The following is an 18,956-nucleotide window of genomic DNA, read 5'->3' on the forward strand; positions in this document are numbered from 1 at the left end:
CCTCCAAGCCTGCGCCGATCCAGATCCTCTATCTAAACATGTCGCCTATTTTCTAAGGGTCTGTATCTCTTTGCTTCCTGCCCATTCATGTATCTGTCTAGATACACCTTAAAAGACTCCATCGTGCCCGCATCTACCACCTCCGCTGGCAACGCGTTCCAGGCACCCACCACCCTCTGCGTAAAGAACTTTCCACGCATATCCCCCCTAAACTTTTCCCTTACACCTTTAGTTATTTCTTGATATCATGCGGAGTGATGTGAATTGGCTGAGGTCTGGCATCTGTGATGCTGGGGACTTCAGGAGGAGGCCGAGATGGATCAGCAACTCGGCACTTCTGGCTGAAGCTGTTGCAAATGCCTCAGCCTTAACTTTTGCTGTGATATGCTGGGCTCCCCCATCATTAAGGGTGGCGATACATGTGGAGCCACCTCCTCCAGTTAGTTGTTCAATTGTCCACCACCATTCATGACTGGATGTGGCAGGACTGAAGAGCTTAGATCTGATCCGTTGATTGTGGGATCACTTCGCTCTGTCTATCGCATGCTGCTTATACTGTTTGGCATGCAAGTAGTCCTGGGTTGGAGCTTCACCAGGTTGACACCTCATTTTGAGGTATGCCTGGTGCTGCTCCTGGCATGCCCTCCTGCACTCTTCATTGAACCAGGGTTGATCCCCCTGCTTTCCGACCTGAGTGTTTAACATCACCTGGCTGGAGTTCAGAAAGGACAATCTGGGGGGAGGATTGGATGGCAGGAACAGAACTTCAGCTTGGACACAGTCCTTCGGGGTCACGCTGAGAGGGACAAATGGCACTTTCGTCTTTCTCATCTCTCTTCAGTAACAGCAAAGGCCCCGTGTGGATTAATCCCGAGGCCTGTAAGAAATATGTCCCAGCCACCGTCTTCCATGGATCAGAGCTCCTGCGCACGGAACAGAAGGTTCCTTTTCAACTGTCTTTAGAGTCAGGAAGAACAATGGTGAATGCTGGAAACGTGCTGTCAAATCACAGATTCATGTAAAACTGTGATCTGTTCCTAACTGAAAGTGAAATGGCAGGTTTTAGTTTCCAGTCTGAAAATGACTGTGGTAATTATATTGCATTATATTATAAATGAATTAGTCCATAATCAAACCAGCTCCCCCAGAGGAGCCTGAATTGGCACTGCAGGCAGACAACCATAAGGTCTGCCTGTTTGAGACTTTCTTTGCAAAGTTAGAATACCCCGAGAATGAGTTCAACGGATCTTCCCCAGCTGTGGTTCAGCGAGCAGACCCAGCATTGAGAGTGTTAGCACAGGCTGCCCTGTCTGAAATTGAAGCAGAGGGAGTCCCTGATTTCTACGATTTAAACAATGAGGTACTGATGAGGAAATGGAGTTCTCCTCACAGACCTGATATCAAGGAGTGAACCAGTTTGTGGTGTCACAGAGGTACCGGAGAGAAATATTAAGAACAGCTCACAAGACTATAGTAGCTGTACATGTATATGAAAGAACAAAGCCCGCATACAACAGCAGTTTAATTGGCCAAAACTCCACAAAGATGTGTTGGAGTACTGCAGAAGTTGTCACATCTGCCAGGTTGAGGGGAAATCCCAACCTACAGTGAAATCTGCACCCCTAAGTTTTGTATCAATGTTAGGAGGACACTCCATCAGAGGGCAGGTGAACTGTTTGGGACCCCTGGCGAGGACAAAATGGGACAGGCAGGCACAAGGCTGGCAAAAGGTTAGATAGGGAAAGGGGCAGGTTTAAGGATGTCCAGGAGGAATCCTGGATGAAAGCTAGAAAAAATTGAAAAGTTAAATCTCACATCCTCCTATGTAAATGCAGATGCTAGAAGCACCCCACCGGACTTGCTAACAGCATTTATAGGAAGAGGGCGGCACAGTGCCACAGTGGTTAGCACTGCAGCCTCACAGCTCCAGCTACCCGAGTTCGTTTCTGGGTACTGTCTGTGTGGAGTTTGCAAGTTCTCCCTGTGACCATGTGGGTTTCCAACGGGTGCTCCGGTTTCCTCCCACAGCCAAAGACTTGCAGGTTGATAGGTAAATTGTCCATTGTAAATTGCCCCTAGTGTAGGTAGGTTGTAGGAGAATTGAAGGAAGGTGGGGATGTGGTAGGGAAAATGGGATTAATGTAGGATTAATATAAATGGGTGGTTGGTCAGCACAGACTCGGTGGGCTGAAGGGCCTGTTTCAGTGCTCTATGACAACCTGCAGAGACAAAGAAAATCCTCAAGAGGGAAAAGAAATCGTGAGTGTGATACCTCACATATTTGAAGTGCCACAGGGGAGTGCAGTAGAATCTGGACAAATACCTGCAGGCAGGAGTGTCCCAGAGGCCAAAGAGGAGATTAGAGAAGAATCTACCCCAGTCAGGAGAAAAAGGAATCAACCATCCCCCAAGGTAAAAAAAAAAACTCTTGCATGACTCAGCAAAGCACAAAAGTAGGGCAATTTTTCTGATTTTGTGCTATGACATACATAATCACCAGCAGAAAGCAAAACCAGGTAGGGAGGATTGTATGCCAGTTATGCAAACTATCCAATTTGCTGTCCATTAACTTAAATGGACACAAATATCATGTACATTCTGTTCGGAGCATGGGATACTCCCAACTCAATTGCCATTTAGATAATTATTTACCTCTCAGCACAAAAGTGGAAACTAACCTTATTAACTTTAGCAAAATGCAGTGCCTCTATTCATAGAATGTCTGTTTTTAAATATCATGACTCATGGTAAATTTTACAATTTAAAATAAAAAAATCACATCATAAAGATTCTAAACTAAAATAATCTTGACTGCAGTTGTTACGACACGACCGCACAAGTCAAAGCCTGATTGCGGTGGGAGCAACGCACTGTCAATTCAGTCCCGTCACTCCACAGGTCGCCTAACATATCACTTTAAACTTTCCCAACTAAAGAAATCTGCAGCCGAATTGAACCATCTACTAACCTCCATATGAGGTGAACCAAACCAGGTGTCTTTCAATCAACAAACTCACTGTTTATTAGTGTTTAAGATTTTAGTTTTTTTTCTAAGATAAAAACATTTAAAATAGAAAAGAATTGTGTCCTTTGAGATTTACACTTCCCAATGAACAATCCTCTGATTCAAGTCCACACACAATCTTCTAGGGTACGACGAGGAAAGAAAAAAATAGACCAACATCCGAAGCTTCAACTCGTCTTTCTTCCAGCAATGACCATTGCAGATAAACAACTCGCAAATACTTTTCAATGAATCAATTTAGCTTTAGAATTTTGAGGAATAAAAATTTGTCAGTCTAACTTCCCTTCCTGCAGTTTAAATTAACAGAGATCTCTGTTGAATTCATAATAATAAAAGCAAAATACTGCAGATGCTGGAAATCTGAAATAAAAACAAGAAATGCTGGAACCACTCAGCAGGTCTGGCAGCATCTGTGGAAAGAGAAGCAGAGTTAACGTTTCGGGTCAGCAACCCTTCATCGGAACTGACAAATATTAGAAAAGTCACAGGTTATAAGCAAGTGAGGTGGGGGTGGGGCAAGAGATAATAAAGGAGGTCTAGATTGGACCAGGCCACATAGCTGACCAAAAGGTCATGGAGCAAAGGCAAACAATATGCTAATGGTGTGTTGGAAGACAAAGCATTAGTACAGATTAGGTGTAAATACACTGAATATTGAACAGCAAGTGCAAACCTGAAAAAAAAAAAGTGGTAAGCAAACTGAACAAACCAAGATGAAATGAAATAAATGCAAAAAAAAAAAGATTGTAAAAAATGTAAAAAAGAACATAAAAAAAAAGAATAACTAAAAATGAAAGTAAAATGGGGGGCTGTCATGCTCTGAAATTATTGAACTCAATGTTCAGTCCGGCAGGCTGTAGTGGGAGAAGGAGGAAGAATGAGGAGAGGCAATAGAATCATGGAGTCATAGAGTTATACAGCACAGAAACAGGCCCTTCAGCCCAATGTGTCAAGCACCTATCTATTCTAATCCCATTTTCCGGCACTTGGCCCACAGCTGTGTATGTTATGGCGTTTCAAGTGCTCATCTAAATACTTCTTAAATGTTGAGGGTTCCTGCCTCTACCACCCGTTTACCACCACTTCAGGCAGTGTTCCAGATTCCAACCACCCTTTGGGCGAAAATTCTTTTCCTCAAATCCCCTCTAAACCTCCTGTCCCTCCTTCAGTCTATGTCCCCTGGTTATTGATCCCTCTGCTAAGGGAAAAAAAAGTTTCTTCTTATCTATCCAATCAATGCCTCTCAATTTTTTAAAAAAAAATTCTTTCATGGGATGTGGGCGTCGCAGGCCAGGCCAGCATTTATTGCCCAATCCCAAATGGCCCTTGACAACAGCATTCAGAGGGCATGTAAGAGTCAACCACATTGCTGTGGATCTGGAGTCACATGTAGGCCAGATCAGGTAAGGACAGCAGATTTCCTTCCCTAAAGGACATTAGTGAACAAGATGGGTATTTACAACAATCAACAATGGTTTCATCATTAGACGAGCTTTAAATTCCAGATATATTAATTGAATTCAAATTCCACCTTCTGCTGTGATGGGATTCGAACCCATGCCCCCAGAGCAATACCTGGGTCTCTGGGTTACTAGTCCAGTGACAATACCAGTATGCCACCGCCTCCCCTTTTTGGTATTCCTCAATCAGGTCCCCCTTCAGCCTTCCCTGCTCTCAGGAAAACAACCCAAGCCTATCCTGTCTCTCTTCATAGCTGAGATACTCCAGCCCAGGCAACACAGTGGCGCAGTGGTTAGCACTGTAGCCTCACAGTTCCAGCGACCCAGGTTCGGTTCTGGGTACTGCCTGTGCAGTGTTTGCAAATTCTCTTTGGTGACCACGTGGGTCTTCTCTGGGTGTTCCGGTTTCCTCCCACATGCCAAAGACTTGTGGATTGATAGATAAATTGGCCATTGTAAAGATTGCCCCTAGTGTAGGTAGGTGGTAGAAAAATTGATGGAAGGTGGGGATGTGAGAGGAAAAAATGGGAATTAATGTAGGATTAGTATAAATGAGTGGTTGATGGTCGGCACAGGCTCGGTGGGCCGAAGGGCCTGTTTCGGTGCTGTATCTCTCTATGACTCTAATATCCTGGTGAATCTCCTCTGCACCCTCTCCACTGCAATCACATCCTTCCTATAGTACAGTGACCAGACTGTACACAGTACTCCAGCTGCAGCCAAACTAGCATTTTATACAGCTCCATCATAACTTCCCTGCCCTTATATTCTACGTCTCAGCTAATAAAGACAAGTATCCCATATCTTCACACTTCTCAGGATTACATTCCATTTGCCATTGCTCTGCCCATCTCACCAGCCCATCTATGAGGTTTTCCTCCTCAATATTTACGACACCACCAATTTTTGTGTCATCTGCAAACTTACTGATCATACCTCCAATATTCCCATCTAAATCATTAATGTACACTACAAACAAGGGTCCCAGCACCAATCCCTGAGGTACACCACTGGTCACAAGCTTCCTCGCAAAAACAACCCTCGAACATCACCTTATCACCAATCCAACACTGACAGCAAACTACAATCCAGCGACATTACTGGGATAGGGAGAGAGTGTTTAGAAACACTCAGCAACATGACTCCAGTAAAACATGCAAAAAGGCAAAGGGGGAGCAGTGTGGCTGCCCTGATAGCCCCCTCCCCAGGCCTGTCAGTCAAACCCCCGACTCCTCACAGTCCACAGCTCAGCCGAGCAGCTTGCAGCTTCCTGCACCTTGAGTTAGTCCTACCCAGGTGCGGCTTAGTCCAAGGAGATAAAAACAAGAAATGCCGGAACCACTCAGCAGGTCTGGCAGCATCTGTGGAAAGAGAAGCAGAGTTAACGTTTCGGGTCAGTGACCCTTCTTCTTAGTCCAAGGGGAGTCTTTGTGGAACCAGGGAGCGGGGGCCTCCTGACCTGTGTTGTGTCCTAAATGGTTCCTCCCTCCCCCAGGCCCCTTTATAACTGAGATCAGTTTCCTTTAAAGTTTTGTCCTTTGATATTACAGTTTATTAGTAGATCCTCCAAAAGAGCTGGAAATCTGGCAGCCGTTACCGGGAAAAGCCTCGCTCAGTGTCAACGCAGGATAGGGAGCTCCTTATTGGGGATGTTGAGGCATACCCTCCCTCTCTCCATCCACTTGGTTTCTCACCCGCTGTGGATCCGACACGACCACCCCGCCCAACGCCACCCGCATTGTGCATGCTCCAGACTGTCCCACAATGCGCCTGTGCACTGGGTACTTGAAGCTCAGGACCGCAACCTTTGACCGCTCAGCTCACAATGCCCAGTTGAGTGACGTACCTCTGGACCAATAGCCAGAGAGGGTGGGACTGGAGGACCAGAGGCACTGCTGCCCGCTCCTTGACGCCAGCCACGTCCCTCACTCGCACCGATTGGTTGAAGGACGCAGCACCTGCTCGGTCCTCTCGTCCTGCCCCACTCATCCTATTGGGCCGAGGCTAACAGGGGACTTGTTAGCGAGGGTCTGTAAATGAAAGAGAAATGGTAACTGGTCAGCGAGTGTCTGTAAATGGAGACTTTTTCTAAAAAAAAACTTTGACTGATGAAAGGGAATAAACCCCAACAGAAAATCCGGAGCAGAACGCCCAAGGTGGTCATGTGTCACCTTTGGCATGTTTTCGGCAGTTCCTGCAGCCATACTGGTGCCAAACATCGTGCTCTGCACTCTTTTGGACCCCACCAGGAAGGCAGAGAGGGGGATTTTGACGCTTGGGCAACTCACAACCTCCAGACATCTACCCAGACATGCGCCATGGAGAGGTCACTCTATAGTCGCCTCACAGCGGCCAAAACAACACGGAAGGCAGCAGTTACGGGTTATAAGTCCAGCTCAATTGGCATAGAGATTGGGCGCCGCGGGTTGTCTTTGTTGGTGGGAGAGGTCATCGCATCTCACTAGACAGCTACCGCCCGCCTCAAATCAGCAGCCCCAGTCAGTAAGGTTCTGTCCCGCCACAGTCCACCTGCTTCAATGGGTGCTTGGAGCTCAGGGTCATTGCCCAACAAGTGGACTGCAACACTGCACTAAACAGCACGACAAAAAAAAGAGGAAAGAAGGTACCAGCCCTTTGTTTTGCAAACTGGATCAGAACCATGTGTCCTGGCCTGTCAGAAGACCTTACACAAACCAATGACTGTCGGAAGGCCGCCATCATTAACAACGAGCTCAGTAGTCTCAATGTGGACATTGCAGCACTTCAGGAGACACGTCTCCCTGCGAGCGGATCTCTAAGAGAGCAAGACTACACCTTCTTCTAGCAGGGTAGGGATCCTAAAGAACCAAGACAGCATGGAGTGGGCTTCGCCATCAGGAACACTCTGCTCAGCATGATAGAGCCACCTTCAAATGGCTCGGAACGCATACTGTCCATCCGACTGCTCACCGCCTCTGGTCCAGTACACCTACTCAGCATCTATGCTCCAACACTCTGCTGCCCACCTGAAGTTAAAAACCAGTTCTACGAGGAACTCCATAATATCATTAGCAGCATTCCTAATACCGAACACCTATTCCTGCTGGTGGACTTTAACGCCAGGGTTGGGGCCGACCATGACTCATGGCCCTCCTGCCTTGTGCGCTGTGGCATTGGAAGGATGAATGAGAATGGACAGAGACTGCTGGAGTTGGGCACCAATCACTACCTCTGCATCACCAACTCATTCTCCCCAGTCACCAGGTTTCATGGAGGCACCTGAGATCACATCGTTGGCACCAGCTGGACCTCATCGTCACAAGGCACTATAAACAGTGTCCAAATCACACGCAGCTTCCAGTGTGGACTGCGACACTGACCACTCCCTGGTGTGCAGCAAAGTTGGACTCAAACCAAAAGAAGCTAAATCACTCCAAGCAGAAGGGCCACCCGCGCATCAACATTACAGAATTTCTTATCCACAGCTGTTACATAAGTTTCTAAATTCACTTGAAAAAGCCCTTCAGAACACTCCTAAAGGGGATGCAGAGATCAAGTGGGCCCACATCAGAGAAGCCATCTATGACTCAGCAATGACCTCCTTTGGCAAACGTGAACAGAATGCAGACTGGTTTCAATCTCACTTTGAAGAGCTGGAACCTGTCATAGCCGCTAAGCGCATTGCATTGTTGAACTACAAGAAAGCCCCCAGCGAGTTAACATCTAGCACTTGAAGTAGCCAGAAGCGCTGCACAAAGAACAGCCAAGCACTGTGAAAATGACTACTGGCAATATCTATGCAGTCGTATTCAGCTGGCTTCTGACAGCGGAAACATCAGAGGAAAGCATTAAGAGAGCTTTTGGGCCAACCATCAAGAAGATCGCCCCACTCAAGTCTAAATCAGGGGAAACAATAACTGACCAACGCAAGCAAATGGATCGCTGGGTGGAGCACTACCTAGAACTGTACTCCAGGGGAAATGTGGTCACTGAGACCGCCCTCAAGCAGTCCAGTCTCTGCCAGTCATGGATGAGCTGGACGAATAGCCAACAAATCGGAACTCAGTGATGCCACTGATTCTCCAGCCAGTGGAAAAGCCCCTGGGAAGGACGGCATTAGATTTTTTGAGATTTAGATTTAGAGATACAGAACTGAAACAGGCCCTTCAGCCCACCGAGTCTGTGCCGACCATCAACCACCCATTTATACTAATCCTACACTAATTCCATATTCCTACCACATCCCCACCTGTCCCTATATTTCCCTACCACCTACCTATACTAGGGGCAATTACTAATGGCCAATTCACCTACCAACCTGCAAGTCTTTGGCATGTGGGAGGAAACCGGAGCACCCGGAAACCCACGCAAACACAGGGAGAACTTGCAAACTCCACACAGGCAGTACCCAGAATTGAACCCGGGTCGCTGGAGCTGTGAAGCTGCGGTGCTAACCACTGCGCCACTGTGCCGCCCCAGGGGCATTACCCCTGAAATAATCAAGAGTGCCAAGCCTGCGCTCCATGAATTGCTTTGCCTGTGCTGGGATGAGGGAGCAGTACCACAGGACATGAGTGATGCCAATATCATCACCCTCTGGAAGAACAAGGGTGACTGCAACAACTACCGTGGAATCTCCCTGCTCAACATATAGTGGGGAAAATCTTCGCTAGAGTTGTCTTAAACAGACTCCAGAAGCTAGATGAGCATGTCTACACTGAGGCACAGTGTGGCCTTCGAGCAGAGAGATCCACCATTGACATGCTGTCCTCTCTTCGCCAGCTACAGGAGAAATGCCGCGAACAACAGATGCCCCTCTACGTTGCTTTCATTGATCTCACCAAAGCCTTTGACCTCGTCAGCAGACGTAGTCTCTTCAGACTACTAGAAAAGATCGGATGTCCACCAAAACTACTAAGTATCATCACCTCACTCCATGATAATATGAAAGGCACAATTCAGCATAGCGGTGCCTCATCAGAACCCTTTCCTATCCTGTGTGCCGTGAAACAGGGCTGTGTTCTTGCACTTACACTGTTGGGATCTTCTTCTCCCTGCTGCTCTTGCATGCGTTCAAGTCTTCAGTAGAAGGAATTTTCGTCCACACAAGATCAGATGGTACGTTGTTCAATCTTGCCCGTCTTGGAGCGAAGACCAAAGTACGAACGGTCCTCATCAGGGAACTCCTCTTTGCTGACGATGCTGCATGAACATCCCACACAGACGAGTGTCTGCAGAGACTCATCGACAGGATTGCGGCTTCCTGCAACAAATCTGGCCTAACCATCAGCCTCAAGAAAACGAACATCATACGACAGGACGTCGGAAACGCTACATCCATCAATATCGGTGACCATGCTCTGGAACTGGTTCAAGAGTTCACCTACCTAGGCTCAACTATCACCAGTAACCTGTCTCTCGATGCAGAAATCAACAAGCACATGGAAAAGGAGTCCACTGCTATATCCAGACTGGCCAAGAGGGTGTGGGAAAATGGCGCACTGACATGGAACACAAATGTCCGAGTGTATCAAGCCTGTGTCCTCAGTACCGGTAGTGAGGCCTGGACAACGTACGTCAGCCAAGAGCGACATCTCAATTCATTCCAACTTCGCTGCCTCCGGAGAATCCTTGGCATCAGTTGGCTGGACTGAATCTCCAACACAGAAGTCCTCGAGGCGGCAAACATCCTCAACATATTCACCCCACAGAGCCAGCGGCGCTTGAGATGGCTTGGCCATGTGAGCCGCATGGAAGATGGCAGGATACCCAAGGACGCATTGTACAGTGAGCTCATCACTGATATCAGACCCACCTGCTGTCCATGTCTCCGCTTTAAAGACGTCTGCAAACGCGACATGAAGTCCAGTGGTATTGTCCACAAGTCGTGGGAATCAGTTGCCAGTGATCGTCAGAGCTGGCGGACAGCCATAAAGGCGGGGCTAAAGAGTGGTGAGTCGAAGAGACTTAGCAGTTGGCAGGAAAAAAGACAGAAGCTCAAGGGGAGAGCCAACTGTGTAACAGCCTCAACAACCAATTTTATCTGCAGCGCCTGTGGAAGAGTCCGTCACTCGGGGCAGCACAGTGGTTAGCACCGCAGCCTCACAGCTCCAGCGACCCAGGTTCAGTTCTGGGTCCTGCTTATGTGGAGTTTGCAATTTCTCCCTGCGACTGTGTGGGTTTCTGCTGGGTGCTCCGGTTTTCTCCCACAGCCAAAGACTTGCAGGTTGATAGGTAAATTGGCCATTATAAATTGCCCCTAGTATAGGTAGGTGGTAGGGAATATAGGGAAGGTGGGGATGTGGTAGGGAATATGTGATTAGTGTAGGATTAGTATAAATGGGTGGTTGATGGTTGGCACAGACTCAGTGGGCCGAAGGGCCTGTTTCAGTGCTGTATCTCTCTGCCACTCTAGAATTGGCCTTTATAGCCACGCCAGGCGCCGATTCACAAACCACTGACCACCTCTAGACGCTTACCCATTGTCTCTCGAGACAAGGAGGCCAAAGAAGATCTACCACTGCCTTAAAAATATTCAAAGACTCTGCTTCCACTGCCTTTTAATGAAGAGAATTCCAAAGACGCATGACCCTCAGAGAAAAACTTTTTCCTCATCTGTCTTAAATGGGCGACCTCTTATTTTTAAACAGTGACCCCTGGTTCTAGATTCTCCCATAACAGAAAACATCCTTTCCACATCCACCGTCAAGACCCATCAGAATATTATATGTTTTAATCAAGTTGCCTAACTCCAGCAGATACAAGCCTAGCCTGTCCAACCTTTCCTCATAAGACAACTCGCCCATTCCAGGTATCAGCCTAGTAAACCTTCTCTGAACAGCTTCTAACGCATTTACATCCTTCCTTAAATAAGGAGACCAAAACCTGGACAAATCATTGGTTAGGCAGCAGTTAGAATATTAGGTCATGTTTTGGGATCTTACAGCAGGAAGGATGTCAAGACCATGGAGAGAGTGTGGAAGAGATTCACTGAGATGATACCAGGGAAGAGAGGTTTTAGTTATCAGCAGAGATGAGAGAAACTGGGGCTCTTTTCATTAGGTCATTGGAGATCTGAGAGAGGACTTCAAAATTGCATCAGGTAAATGAGGAAAAAGTATTTCCACTAGTTGTTGAGGCAGTAACTAGAGAACATCAAATTCAATTGAGCACTAAAAGACTCAGACCAGGGATAGACATCAAGTGGAATGAACAATAATGTTCAGGACACTCACTGTCCCTCTGGATCTGTGTCTGGGGAGAAACTGATGGGTTTCTCATCACAGAATTACAGCATAGAGAGGGGCCATTTGGCCCATCGTGTCCACACTGGCTCTCCCAAAGAATAATTCACTTAGTTCCCTTCCCCCGCCCTCTCTCCGTTACCCTGCACATCCTTCCTTTATATAACTGTCCAATTCCCTTTTGAATGCTTCAATTGAACCAGCCCCTACCACATTCTCAGGCAGTGCATTCCAGACATTAACCACTCGCTGTGTGAAAAGGTTTTTCCTCATGCTACTTTTGCTTCTCTTACCAAATAATTTAAATCTGTGCCCTCTCGTTCTCGAGCTCCCTCGACACTGTCCCATCAAACACTCCCAGGGCACTGACAGTACAGGTTAGATACAGAGTAAAACTCCCTCTACCCTGTCCCATCAAATACTCCAACAGCAGATACATGGACTTGTTACCGATACAATCCCTGGATATTAAGACTAGGAGAGGCTCTCTGGAATATATGGGGAGCTGGGACATGTCCATGAGAATAACCGGAGGACTGAGAACTGAAATAATGTAGAATTATAATGAAGTGTTAGTCGTGGCTCAGTGATTACATTCTCATCCCCAAGTCAGTAGATTGCGTGTTGAAATCCACATCCAGAGACTCAAGCATAAAATCTAGGCTGATATTCCAATGCAGCACTGAGGGGGTGCTGCACTGTCAGAGGTCTCGTCTTTCAGATGACATCTTCAAGACCCCATCTGTCCTCTCAAGTGGATGTAAATGATCCCATGAAGTTAATTTGAAGAGCAGGAGTGTTCTCCCTGGTGTGCTAACAATATTTATCCCTCAACCAACATCACTAAATAAAACAACTTTCTGTTTGTGGGACTTTTCTGTGTGGAATTTTCCTGCCATATCTTCGACATTAAAAGAAGGATTTGCATTGATATACATGGTAAAAAGCTACCTTGAACTCAAAGGCAGTCACTCTCACCTACCTCTCGAATTCTGGTCTTTTCTCTACATTTGTGCCACGGCTGTAATGAGGTCTGCAGCTGAGTGCCCTGGCGGAACCCAAGCTGAGCATTGGTCAGCAGGTTATTGGAGAGTACGAGGCCAGAATTGAAGGAACAGAGTTCATAAAATCATAGAATGAAAGAGCACAGCAGGCCATTCAGCCCATCATGTCCATACCAGCCGTTTGAAAGAGCTGTGCAACTTAGACCCACTCACCCGCACTTCACCTGTAGTCCTGAAAATGATTCCAATTCAACTATTGATCCCTTTTGAAAGTTACTATTGAATCTGCTTCCACCATCCTTTCAGACAGTGTATTCCAGATCAGAACAACTCACTGCATAATGTCTTCCCTCATGTCACCTCTGGATCTTTTCCCAATTACCTTAAATCTGTGCCATCTGCTACCAACTCTTCTGACACTGGAAAGGGTTTCTCCTTATTCAGAGGGTTATATGGTTGGAGGAGGTCACCGAGATAGGGAGGGAGTGAGGACATGGAGGCAATTGAACAAAAGAATTAGTATTTTAAAGGCTGACGTCACCAGACATCTTCTCCAGTACAGAATTTGACTCACTACTGAAAGGATGTTACGTTAGCTGATAAATCTGCAGAAAGGTGAGTCTGTCCCTATAAATATCTCAAACAGATACAGAATGATGGGACAATCATTCTCTGTATCTTTAACTAACAGCAACATGGAAATAGGGAAATGAATGACCTATACAAATCTGGTCAACTTGCCAATGAAGTGACTGAAACTCAGAACTGGAACTCCAGGAAAACAAAACACTGACACATGTTAAACTGTTTTGTTGAAAAAAGCAATGTCAATGCAACTATTAAAAGATAAATAGTTTAAGAGGGGTTTATACTGACTCAACTAACTGGCCAAATCAGGTTCCACCCCTCAATCATTGGTTACAGAACATGCTGCTGCCTTGACTCTCTCTATGGGATGTGGGCGTCACTGGCCAGGACAGCATTCATTGCCCATCCCTAACTGCCCTTAAAAATGAGGCCATGAATTTGAGTTGTGAAATACAACCAGAAAAACAGGATTCAATTTTTAAACTAAACTGTTTAAAATCAAATCAAATGAATAGTTGCAATTAATTTATTCATTTTCTGCGACTCCAGTGGGAGTGGATAATGTTCACTGTTTTATACCATTTTTCCACCCTGCAGCCCTCACTCTCTCTCATCTATAGAAGTGGAAAGAACCTCAAACCTGTTGGACAATTGCAAGGGCTGAGCCTCCTCCACTTAATACTAATAAAACCTTACTAATAAATTACCTGAGTCACAGAAGATTCTTATTCTGATTATTCCAATTAATGTTAAACTAACCCCATTAAAATACCTTAGTTTAGATAAGAGAAAAAGAGAAAATGTTCACCAACCAATCACTTACCCTCTTTTCTGGAATGTCACACATCAATTCCTCTTTCCCCTTCTGCACCAAATTCCCACATGAACCAAATTCCCACCTTCACTCTCTGATTACGTCTCACTCAGGCAAAGTCTCCACACCGTGCAACTCATTCAAACTAAAAGACAACAAAATAAGCAGCAAAGTCGCAACAAAAGCAGAGCAAACCCTCCTAACTAAACCAGAATGTTGTTACCTGTGTCTAAGAGACACTCTGTATTCTGAAGTGCCCATCAGTCGCAGAAGGTATCCAGTGTGCTCCTTCTCCAGGGCCACCCGGGTACAGACCAGGCCATGGAGGAGAGGCCGGCAGCCAGAATGACCCCACCCCACCCCCCTCCCTAACATGGTCCCCGCACATCCTGGATCTACATATTACCGTTTTAACCAGGCCCAAGAACAGGTCCAGGAGAAGATCCTCCGACTGACCCACTCACCTACACAATGAGTGGCCAAAGATTAGGAAAGTGAGGCTAAAGTGAAACTAAGGCTTTTGATAAGGCCCCACATGGCAGACTGGTTACGAAAGTAAAAGCCTATAGGATCCAAGGCAAAATGGCAAGTTGGAGCCAAAACTGGCTTAGAGGCAGGAAGCAAAGGGGAATGGGTGATTGACGTTTTTGTAACTGGAAGGCTGTTTTCAGTGAGGTTCTGCAGGGCTCAGTACGAGGTCACTTGCTTTTTGTGATCTATATCAATGATTTAGACTTCAATATGGGGGGGGAGGGGGGGGTATGATTAAGAAGTTTGCAGATGATTTAAAAAATTGACCGTGTAGTTGATAATGAGGAAGAAAGCTGTAGACGGCAGGAAAATATAGGGACAGGTGGGGATGTGGTAGGAATATGGGATTAGTGTAGGATTAGTATAAATGGGTGGTTGATGGTTGGCACAGACTCGGTGGGCCGAAGGGCCTGTTTCAGTGCTGTATCTCTAAACTAAAACTAAAAGACATCACTGTCAATCCAGGATAGAAATTCACAACATTCTCTCCCCCGATGCCTGGTCCAGGACGGCTGTACATGCGTCCTGCTGTACATTGTCCTGAGGGAGGCAACACACCATCCTGGATTCACATCTGCTGCTGCAGAAACACCTGTCTATTCCCCTAACTGTTGAATCTCCTATCACTATTACTTTTCCAGTCTGCTTTGTGCCCCCCTGTGCAGCTGAGCCAGTCGTGGTGCCATGGACTTGGCTGCACTGCCCCAGATGGACCATCACTTTTATCAGCATTCAGAACTGAATACTGGGTGGAGAGTGAGATGCAGTGAGGTCTCCTGCACTACCTGCCTGTTTCTTCTTGACTTTCTGCTGATCACCCAGACCCTCTCTCCCTGCACACTCTTAATCTGCAGGATGACCACATCTATAACTGCACTATCCACTAAACTCTCAACCTCATGGATGTGTTCCAGTGATGGAGCTTGAGCTGCTGCAACTGACAACACTTCCTGCACAAATGGTTATTCAGGACATGGGAAGTATCCTGGAGTTTACACATAGCACCGGATGTGCATTCCAGAGGTTGCAGCTGCCCTTCCATTCCTCTATCCAATAGATAATAAACCTTCCTACTGCTAATAAACCTCTACACGGGCTACATGAATTTCAGTAAGGCGTCAGAAAAATAAAAGCTCATGGGATACAGGGAAATGTGCTAAGTTGGATCGAATGTTGCCTCAGTGACAGGAAACAAAGGGTCGAAGGATGTTTTTGCAAATGGAAGCAGTTTCCAGTGGTGTTCCACAGGGCAGAGTGTTGGGTCCCCTGCTGTTTGTGATATATATTAAAGATTTGGACTTAAATGCATGATTGGGAAATTTGCAGTGGACACAAAAATTGGCCGTGTAGTTGATAGCGAAGAGGATGACGGTGGATGACTCCAGAATTATATCAATGGTACGGTAGAGTGGGCGGAAAAGTGTGAAATGGAGTTCAATCCAGAGAGGTGTGAGGTAATGCACTTGGGGAGAGCAAACAAAGCAAGAGAATACACAATAAGCAGGAGCATATTGAGAGGGGTAAAAGAAGTGCACCTTGGGAGTGCATGTCCACAGGTCCCTGAAGGTGGCAGGACAGGTAGACAGAGTGGTGAAGACGACATATGGAATGCTTTCCTTTATTGGCCCAGGTATAGAATACAAAAGTAGGGATGTAATGCTGGAACTGTATAAAACACTGGTTCGGCCACAGCTGGAGTATTGCAAACAGTTCTGGTCACCACATTACAACATTACAGGAAGGACATAATTGCTCTGGAGACAGTACTGAGGAGATTTACAAGAATGTTGCCAGGGCTTGAAAGTTGCAGCTATGAGAAGAGATTGGATCGGCTAGGGTTGTTTCCTTAGAACAGAGAAGACTGAGGGTGAGTTGCTTAAGGTGTACAAAATTATGAGAGGGGCCTAGATAGAGTAGAGAGGAAGGACCTGTTTCCCCTCGTAGAGAGATCAATTATTGGGATTTAATGTGATTGGTAGAAGGATTAGAGGGGACATGAGGAAAAACCTTTGCACCCAGAGCGTGATGAGTGTCTGGAATTCACTGCCAGGAATGGTGGTGGAGAGAAAACCCTCAACTCATTTAAAAAGGTACCTAGACATGCACCTGAAGTGCTGGAACCGGCAAGGCTATGGACCAGGTGCTGGAAAGTGGGATTATTGGGGCGGCTAGTTTTTTCAACCATTGCTTACATAATGGGCCGTATCTTTTCTATGGTTCTGACGAATACTAATAAACCTCACTACTCAAAATAAAAGAGAAGACTCACCAGCTACTCACATCCCTTCTGTTGGTGTCACTTTAATCCAGGAAAGCTGCTCCTTATCCTGATGAAAACTGGAATGTTTCATTTCCAACTCCTTGAACTAACTTTCTAACTTTGGAGAAAGGGAAACAAAGCTACAATACTTACCAACCAATCAACTCACAGGCTTCCTGACTTGATAGAAAAGGAAGAAGAAACCGGGAAGCGGCAGCTCAGCGACGGGAGACACTGCACCATCGCTTTAATGATAGTGATAACCCCAACCCCAGCCTCAGCCTCTTCCCCTCACCGGACCCGGCGGCTCTGATTTGCCATTTGAGAGACTTGGTGTTGCTGAAGCTGCGCGCGCTTCCTAGAGCCGCAGCGCGCATGCACCGCGCCAACAAGCGGAGCCTTCTCGCACCTGCGCGTTGAGGCCCTTCTGTTGGAGATAGGCCGTATTCAGAAGCGCGGTGCATTCGGGGTAGGATAATCTGTCATTTATTACTAATTGCATGGAGTGAAAGTTCAAGTTCCATACTCAGAATAATCCAATGTTATAAAACAGTAAACATTATTCACTCCCACATAAAGGTCGCGCAAAATTAATATATTAATTATAACAATTGCATCAAACACAGTGTTCGAGTCCTTGATTTCTGTAAAATGAGGACATTGATGTCCTGTTACCGACTGCCATTTTTGGGCCTTTTCTCCTTTGTTAATGAAAGACTTGTATTTGTATAGTGCCTTTCACAACTTCGGGATGTCCCATAGTGTTTTACAGCTAATGGAGTTCCTTTGATGTGTACTCAGTTCTGTTGGCAACTGTACCTCAGTAGGTAGTACTCTTGCCTCTGAGTTTTCTCCAGTACTTGAGCACAAAAAAATCAAGGCTGACACTCTAGTGCAATACTGAGGGAGTGCTTCACTGTCTGAGGTGCCCCCTACTTTGGAATATCAGCCTAGATTTTGTGCTCAAGTCTCCGGATGTGGATTTGAACCCACAGCCTACTAACACAGAGATGTTCTACCTTATGATTGATGGAGTAGCACATACTTTTTATACAAAAGGAAAGTACTGGATGGTTCAATCTGAACTTGCATAGTTTCTCTGCATAGTCAAGGTATTGTGGTTCTAATGTACTTGAAGGGAAGAAAAGTACAATTTTGCAGCTGTATCTAGACAGTCACGCATTTTGAAATTTAGGGTTTTTTTTGTTTACCAGTTTTTTTGCATGAGAGAGTAGCAGCAGCAAAGATATAAGTTTCTTTTGGTGTTCCTTCCCAAAAAATTAATGATCTGTCCTAGTGTTACTTTTAAACGTTCTTCTTAATAAATAGACAGTACTTCTCCTCAAAGAAGCTTCCCAATAAGAACTGTCTGTTTCAGTAACAATTGTATTGAAGTAAGTTACAATCTGTGATGTTTTATCTGGATTCAGAATGCAATCTTGAACTTCTTGAACTTGGGTCTTACGGTTTTGAATGTAATTTGAACTTTTGTATTCATTCATGGGATGTGTGCATCACTGGCTAAACTAAACTAATTTTGAGCCAACAATAGTGAAGGAATGATGATATTTCCGAGTCAGCATGGTGTGAGACCTGGAGGGGAACCTGCAGGTGGTGATCGTGGTGAATGTCATAATGCTTTTTATGTACACCAAATAATTGGGTTCGATACTGTAATGCAATTACAAGATACTGATGACCCGACAATTTCTAACGTAAGACTATCAAAGAAGGTAGATTCCAGGAGAGAAGATGTTTCTCTAAACTAAAAGACATCAAGCACTCAGTACAAAATAGTATTAGTTTAGAGATACAGCACTGAAACAGGCCCTTCGGCCCACCGAGTTTGTGCCAACCATCAACCACCCACTTATACTAATCCTACACTAATCCCATGTCCCTACCACATCCCCACCTGTCCCTATATTTCCCTACCACCTACCTATACTAGGGGCAATTTATAATGGCCAATTAACCTATCAACCTGCAAGTCTTTGGCATGTGGGAGGAAACCAGAGCACCTGGAGGAAACCCACGCAGACACAGGGAGA

At 45.9% G+C, this 18,956-nt stretch overlaps 1 long non-coding RNA gene across 1 annotated transcript in view; it reads right to left on the reverse strand.

Moving 5' to 3' along the window:
* The window catches only part of LOC137372360 (uncharacterized), a 53,024-nt gene extending 35,877 nt beyond the window's left edge, over positions 1 to 17,147 (reverse strand). Inside the window, exon 1 of the long non-coding RNA XR_010975423.1 lies at positions 17,059 to 17,147. This is a non-coding gene — a long non-coding RNA (uncharacterized lncRNA). The remainder of the gene's footprint in view (positions 1 to 17,058) is intronic.
* Between the last annotated feature and the right edge of the window lie 1,809 nt (positions 17,148 to 18,956).

Source organism: Heterodontus francisci, chromosome 7 (assembly GCF_036365525.1).
Source record: "Heterodontus francisci isolate sHetFra1 chromosome 7, sHetFra1.hap1, whole genome shotgun sequence".
In the NCBI taxonomy this organism is placed as follows: domain Eukaryota; kingdom Metazoa; phylum Chordata; class Chondrichthyes; order Heterodontiformes; family Heterodontidae; genus Heterodontus; species Heterodontus francisci.